General features: G+C 33.1%; 1 long non-coding RNA gene across 1 annotated transcript; it reads right to left on the reverse strand.

Annotated features, from left to right (window-relative positions):
* Positions 1–3,366: 3,366 nt before the first annotated feature.
* Positions 3,367–4,541, reverse strand: LOC140181556 (uncharacterized). Its single transcript, XR_011876343.1, has 5 exons — positions 4,434–4,541; positions 4,218–4,286; positions 3,801–4,122; positions 3,659–3,721; positions 3,367–3,556 (listed from the first exon to the last, which is right to left on the reverse strand). It is a non-coding gene; the product is annotated as an uncharacterized lncRNA (long non-coding RNA).
* Positions 4,542–7,700: the final 3,159 nt, after the last annotated feature.

A 7,700-nucleotide genomic window follows, 5' to 3' on the forward strand; every position in this document is an offset into this window, starting at 1 on the left:
CAAGCTATGGTCATCTTGTAAATCTCAGTCAGGCGGATTAAAATGGTTATGGAGGATTGATAATTAAAAGATGAATAAAAGATAAAATAAGATAGAGATACTTATGTAATTCATTGGTGAGAATTTCAGATAAGCGTAAGAAGATACTTTACTCCTCCTGAACTTCTGCTTTCCTATTGTCTTCATCCAATCATTCATACTCCTTTCCATTCAAGCTGTATGTTGGGTTTCACCGTTGTCAATGGCTACCTCCCATCCTCTCAGTGAAAATGGTCCAAATGCGCTGTCACCGCACGACTAATCATCTGTCGGTTCTCGATCATGTTGGAATAGGATCCATTGATCCTTTTGCGTCTGTCACAACGCCCAACACTCGCGAGTTTGAAGCTCGTCATAGCCATCCCTTCCCAGATCCTACTCGGAATACCACAAACAAGGTTTAGACTTTTCGGATCTCAGGAATGGCCGCCAATAATTCTAGCCTATACCACGAAGGTTCTAATCTTAGATTAGAAACCCAAGAGATATACATTCAAGCTTGTTGCATGTAGAACGGAAGTGGTTGTCAGGCACGCGTTCATAGGTGAGAATAGTGATGAGTGTCACATAATCATCACATTCATCATGTTCTTGAGTGTGAATGAATATCTTAGAATAAGAATAAGCTTGAATTGAATAGAAAAACAATAGTACTTTGCATTAATTCATGAAGAACAGCTGAGCTCCACACCTTAATCTATGGTGTGTAGAAACTCCACCATTGAAAATACATAAGAACAAGGTCTAGGCATGGCCGTGAGTCCAGCCCCCATAAATATCTAAGATAGCATAAGACTAATCGAAGATGAAAATACAATAGCAGAAGGTCCTATTTATAGAGAACTAGTAGCCTAGGGTTTACAGAAATGAGTAAATGATGCAGAAATCTACTTCCGGGCCCACTTGGTGTGTACTTGGGCTGAGCATTGAAGATTTCACGTGTAGAGGCTTCTCTTGGAGTTAAACGCCAACTTTTGTGCCAGTTTGAGCGTTTAACTCCAGCTTTTATGCCAGTTCTGGCGTTTTGACACCAGAATTTTTATGCTGAATTGGAACGCCAGTTTGGGCCATCAAATCTCGGGCAAAGTATGGACTATTATATATTGCTGGAAAGTCCAGGATGTCAAATTTCCAACGCAATTGAGAGCGCACTAATTGAGCTTCTGTAGCTCCAGAAAATCCACTTCGAGTGCAGAGAGGTCAGAATCCAACAACATCTGCAATCCTTTTTCAGCCTCTGAATCAGATTTTTGCTCAGGTCCCTCAATTTCAGCCAAAAAATACCTGAAATCATAGAAAAACACACAAACTCATAGTAAAGTCCAGAAATGTGATTTTTAATTAAAAACAAATAAAAATATAATAAAAACTAACTAAAACATACTAAAAACTACCTAAAAACAGTGCCAAAAAGCGTATAAATTATCCGCTCATCACATACTTTCGTCCATAGTTGTTAGAACCGAACCGGTGATCGAACCGGTCAAGCTACTGGGTTACTGGGTCATTGGTTCAACCGGTGGGTCACTGGTTGAACCGATTAACCCGGTCCTATGTAAATAAAAAATAAAAAATAGTCAAAAATTTAAAACTAAAATTTAAAATACATATTTTTACTAATATTTTAAGAATATTCAGCTATTCTAAAATAATATGAAACAGAAATAATAATTATTTTCTTAATTTTACTCTATCATAAATATTTTATTTTGTTTTTATATTAAAATAATAATTATTTTCAGATTTTAATAATTTATTAATAAATTTATATCTGTTATACTATTATATACTACAAGTATTTATTAAAAAATAATATTAATAGATATTATATAATTATGAAAAGAAAAAATAAGTTAATTTATAATTGTTGTTAAATAAAAATATAATTAATTTAAAAATATGTGAGTTTATAACTAAAATTAAAATAAATTAAATAGAAGTAAATATATTTGATAAAAGATATATATATATATATATATATATATATATATATATATATATATATATATATAATAATTTGTAAACATGTTAACTAGAATTGTGATAGCCTGGTGGTTGTGACTTGCTCCTTTTTCAGTGAGGACAGGGGTTCAAACCCCAACCCACCCATTTTGGAAAATTTTAATTTCTATCAGTTCGGTTGGACCGGTTTTAACCGGTTCACTCCGGATTTGACCGGTCCACACCGGTTCTCATCCTTGTTCGGTTTAAATAGCGGATCGGACCGGTTTGGAGTCCGGTTCACCAATTTTCTGGTCAAACCAGTCGGTTCGGTCCAGTTTTTACAACACTGTTTCGGGTGATCAATGTCGAGGGTAAAACTATTTTGGACTTTTCCTCAATCTTTGACCTTCTCATCGCAAATACATATTTTAAAAAAGAGAGACGAACATCTTATAACCTATAAGAGTGGTATGACAAGCTTTCAAATTGACTTCTTCTTGTTGAGGAGAATCGACCAGAAATTTTGCATTAATTGTAAAATTATCCCGGGGGAGAGCTTGACAACACAACATAGGGTGTTCGTCATGAATTTTCGCGTTGAGTAAAAGTTGAGGAAAATACATCATATGAGGAACCCAAGGACGAGGTGATGGCGGTTGAAAGGAGAGGAACAAAGAAGCTTCCTAAGACGGGTAGGAGAAGACACAACTAGAAAATTGCTTAATACAAACAGATTTACAGACAGATTTAGTCTTTATTACAGACAGATTTTTGGTTACCGACGGATTTTGTCCCTTTGTAAAAGCCTCGTTGGAAATTATTTACCGACGGATTTTTTTCCGTCGAAAAATTACCGACAAATTTTTACTAGTTACCAACGGATTTTTCCTCAGTAAATTCTCCCCTCTATTTCCCTGAAACGGCGAACTTTCCGACGGATATTCCGTCGGTAATTACAGACGACTTTTTCGACGGATTTTCCGTCGGTAATTACAGACGGATTTTCCATTAGTAATTACAGACAGATTTTTCGACAGATTTTTCGTCGGTAATTGGCAACAGATTTTCCGACAGATCTTTCGTCTGTAATTTGAATCTTGAAAAATCATCCCACACTCTGAATACAGACAGAAAATCTGTCTGTAAATCCGTGAGTAATATAAAATAGTATTTTTTTTAGATTTTTTATTGCAAAATAAACCTAATTTCATACAAAATAAATATAAATTTAATAAATTCAAATTTTCATCTAATTTTTATCTAACTTGTATCGAAACATTCATAGTATTTAAAAATAACTAATATTTGATATTAGCAATAGAATCAAACATGTTGTTTGGTTTTGACAATGTATCAAGAACAAAGACATTTAATAATCTCCTCTAAATAGTCCAATATCATTAGTATATATTTTTAACATACAAGAGATAATCACTTATAAATTTATTTTGATTTGAATTGATTTTGTGACGAGGGTTTCACTTAATTTAATTTTTCCTTGCTTCCATCTTATGAGCATGTCAAGTGCGGCTTTTAGTTGGTCCATAGAAACCAAGTGTCCAGCTTTATTTACCTGTTTAATATAACATAAACAAATTAAACATTAATTTTAAGAATCTTGAAAATTAGATATCTAAAATCTATATGGATATTATTATTAGAAAGACATACATACCTTCAAGAAAGTGATAGTATTTGTTGCTCTGAAAAGCCATACAACTCCCCACAGTAGCTCATCCTGAACAACCAATACAACAAAATGCTTATTAATGAATTAATTAATGAATTATTCAAAAGAATAATAACTGGTGTCTTACCATGAAATCAGAATAGGAGCAATAAAAAGGGAAAACTGCTGATCCAAGTGAACTACTATAAGAACCCTAATGCTGATATGCAAACTGGAAAACTTGCATGGTATGTCAAGGAGACTTGATTTGAATAATTTATCAAAATTTTATTTTCCACCTGCTTTGTTGTTTTTGGAACATATGATCCCACAACTATCAAACCACCATTCCTTTCTCTTGTAATTCCTAGATCCTTTGGCAATATTGGGGGCCTCGAGATAATTCCAATTCGGGAAGAAACAAAACTAGCAGCAATACAACATAAGAAGTATTTTTCCATCAATGCTTCCTATTAACAGGACAAAACAATAAAGCAGCATTAACATCTGTAAACAATCATGCAAAAGAGCCAAATAAATACAATTAACATGAATGAAATTCTACCTTGATCATTCCAAGTGCAAATACAGCCATATCTCTTTCACTAGCTGCATTAACTACACATGTTGAACCCTGCTTTTACAATAGAAACACAGTAAGGGGACTAGTAACAGACACACACTAATTCATAATATTCTAACAAGACAAAGTCAACTCACTGGTTTTCTTCTTATAACTTAAGAATGTAGAAACTAAAGTGCATTATCAATTTCTGTACACCTTTTTCAAACTGCATAGATGCTAGAAAACTGCATCTGGTCCTCCTTTCCTCAAAAGTTCAATGGAAACAGAAGCAACAGTGGATGCAGGTATTCGACCACCAGTCTTCTCTTCTACCCACTAATTGGATAAATATCTTTCAAAAAATTTGGGCTCTTCAAATCTGCGTGAAAGAAAGCATCATTACAACTAAAAAGTAGGATTAGGGCTCTTCAAATTATTAGGAATCCCTTCTAAACAAACCAAAGAATATAATAATTCAAATTCTTAATCTAAATATAATAAGTTCAATCTGAAGAGTCCGATCATTCTTCATTCAGTGTTTACAGTTTCATTAGCAGAAGTTCACGTCACTACTATGTCATCCAACCTAGATTGATTATATACTACTGCTAAACTAGAAGGTGCACAACGCATCAATCGATGTACAAGGCTAGTTAACATTCTAAAGGCTTTGTTTACTTTCATATAATTATTTCCAGAATTTCTTGCTTTCAATGTTAATCATAGACCTGCCACCTTATTTTTATAACATTTCCTATTTAAAGAATTTTATAAAGGAAATACAAAATTATACAAGGGTTTCTAACTGTAAGGTTTAAACCCTAAATCCTTAATATCAATTATAAACCTCTCACATTATTTGTTTCCTGTTTATATAATTTTGTAAATGTAAAAAAAAAAAAAAACTAAAACATATCCTAAGTTTCAACTGACTAACTATCAAGACTAAACCTAAAACCCTTAAAATTAATTACAAAATACGAATCTGTCACCTAAGTTGTTTCCTGTTTATAGGATTTTGTAAAGGAAATATAACACCAAGCAAGCCCTAAGCTTCTAACTGTCAGGACTCTGCGACCATGACAAACTTGTTCATGCATTGCAATGAAATACAGAATGAAACACAACGCAAAACACTCTCCACCCCTCCCCCCCCCAAAAAAAAACCCAACCCACCCCGGATTGTAATGGCAGGAACATACCATCACAACAACACAAAGGTTGTGCTTATCACTATGTTCTTATCACTTTTAAGTTTTATGATATTCCAAGTGTTAAAGCAAAAACAAAAGTAGCCAAAGTGAGGTTCAATCAATTGAAAATGAAAAATACCACAACCATAAACAATTAATTAGAACAAAAAAGAAGTCATAAAAACTAGTACAACTACTACAAGAACATGGTTGAAAGAGTTAAATACCATCCATGGCCTGAGCCACTGATTCAAAATCCATGAAAGTTCTAGTTGCTCTGTTCGGAGAGGTCTGCATTAGAATAATCGTGTGGCGATTAGCAAACTCTGTGTCCAGTAAGAAAAAGAAACAAAGAGGCTTTTACATCATGCAGATTCGAAGATTTGTAGCCAAAGGCAGCATCTTTAGCAAACTCTGTGTCCCCTGCAGGAACAAGCCTGTAGACAAAAAGTGAAGTAAGCAAGGTTTCTAATGTCCATTCCTAATTCCTTTCAACCAAGTTAATGAAGAATGGCAAGACATACGTATCAGATGAATTCTAATTGAAATATTGAATAATATAAACAAGTTTAAAATATTCATAAGAAAAACCAAATAATTAATATTCTCTCCCACTTTATCCTCACACAGTTTTTGAAATAACAGGGGATTTATTCTAAAATCTACCTGTGATTGTTAATTCTGAGATTTTGAAGATTGCATCAACCTAGCAAAATTGGTTGAAATCTCAGAGGTTCAAGTTAAAATTTAGTATGGCCTATATTGGTTTCAATATAAAGAGCACTTTCATAATCATAAGTGTTATGCAACACATCAGACATACTACCATCATTTGATAGTATAAACGGAAATCAAAAGGAATAAAATTTCAAAATATTATAGTTTATGCAGATGATGCAGATAAAGTGCAATTGCTCCTTCCAAGTTCCAATAATTCAGCTTCATTCACTGTATTCCATTTTTGATTGTGTCATGCTCCTTACTGGTTAGCTTAAAGACATTCACTTCAAGTCCTCATCTCTGTAGCTGGCTTACACTAACTGTGTCCTTGATTCTAAATTATTTGATGAATGCAACATGATTACGTCTTGTTGGCAGTTTTAATTAAAGTGTTATCTTGTGACTTATGGGACCAAGCTCAATAATACTACTATACCAAATTAATAATCTCTCTCCAATGCATCAAATCACATTAGTTATTGTATAGATCATGTTATTTACTACTTAATATCAAATTAAGAGTTATGCTACTATTTCAACTATTACAAGTGATTATCAAGCAAAGTTATTGATTCAGAGTTGGATTCCAGAGCTTCAACCACCCCACAATATTCTTAAAAAAAATTCATAATTTTGTGTTTTTTATCTCTATGAAGAAGCAAAAAATTTCAAGGCTTTCAACTTTTGTATAAGCAAGGTAATAGTACGGTTTTCTACAATAAATTTAGTGACTGCAAGAGCTTCAATACTGTTAATAAAGGACATATGATGATTTCGTTTTTTTTTTACTTTCAATTTGTTTATACACAATAAAATAAAGTCCTCTTTCAGAGATACTCCTAAATAAATTACACAATCAATTTTGAAGAGAACAATGTCTATAGGATCATAAGCTTATTTTGTTTTCTAAAGTACTGTCTTAATTGCTTTGAGTCATTCCCTTATTGGTTTTAATTTGCTGAAATTCATTGATAAGAACATTAGTTTATGGTATTATTGGTCTAACTAATTGAAAAAGGAAAACCTACATCTACATGATATGTAAGAAATAGGGCTGCTTTCATTACTCGGTAACACAATCCAGCATTACTTCTATGGAGTAGTTGGAGAAAAGGCCATGGCAAATTTTCGACATGCTCTATATAAAGGTATCAGATATCACAATTAACCTAATTTCTCTCTCAATTGGACAACACCGGTCTATACTGAAAGTAACGGCCAAGGAATGAATATAAACATGCTATAGCAATCTGGAGCTGGTTCCTTATATAGGCTTTCGTTTCCAGAAGCTGACAAAAATATCTAAATATTGTGAATCAAACTTATATATGAATTAACTAGCTCGCCTAGCATAACAGTAATGGCAGAATCAAAGGATCACGATTTCATGATGCTGAATTTAGAAAACCCTAAGAGTCTTAAAAAAACAAGAACTACTTTTTCTAAGCATTCTGATTATATTTGGCCCTCTTTAACTTCTCATATTTAGCAAATTAGACAGTTTTTCTCGAGATATGTTCAACTATACAAAATTGATAGCAATTAACCACTAATCGGTACTGTTTCAAAT

This window comes from Arachis hypogaea, chromosome 18 (assembly GCF_003086295.3).
Source record: "Arachis hypogaea cultivar Tifrunner chromosome 18, arahy.Tifrunner.gnm2.J5K5, whole genome shotgun sequence".
Classification (NCBI taxonomy): domain Eukaryota; kingdom Viridiplantae; phylum Streptophyta; class Magnoliopsida; order Fabales; family Fabaceae; genus Arachis; species Arachis hypogaea.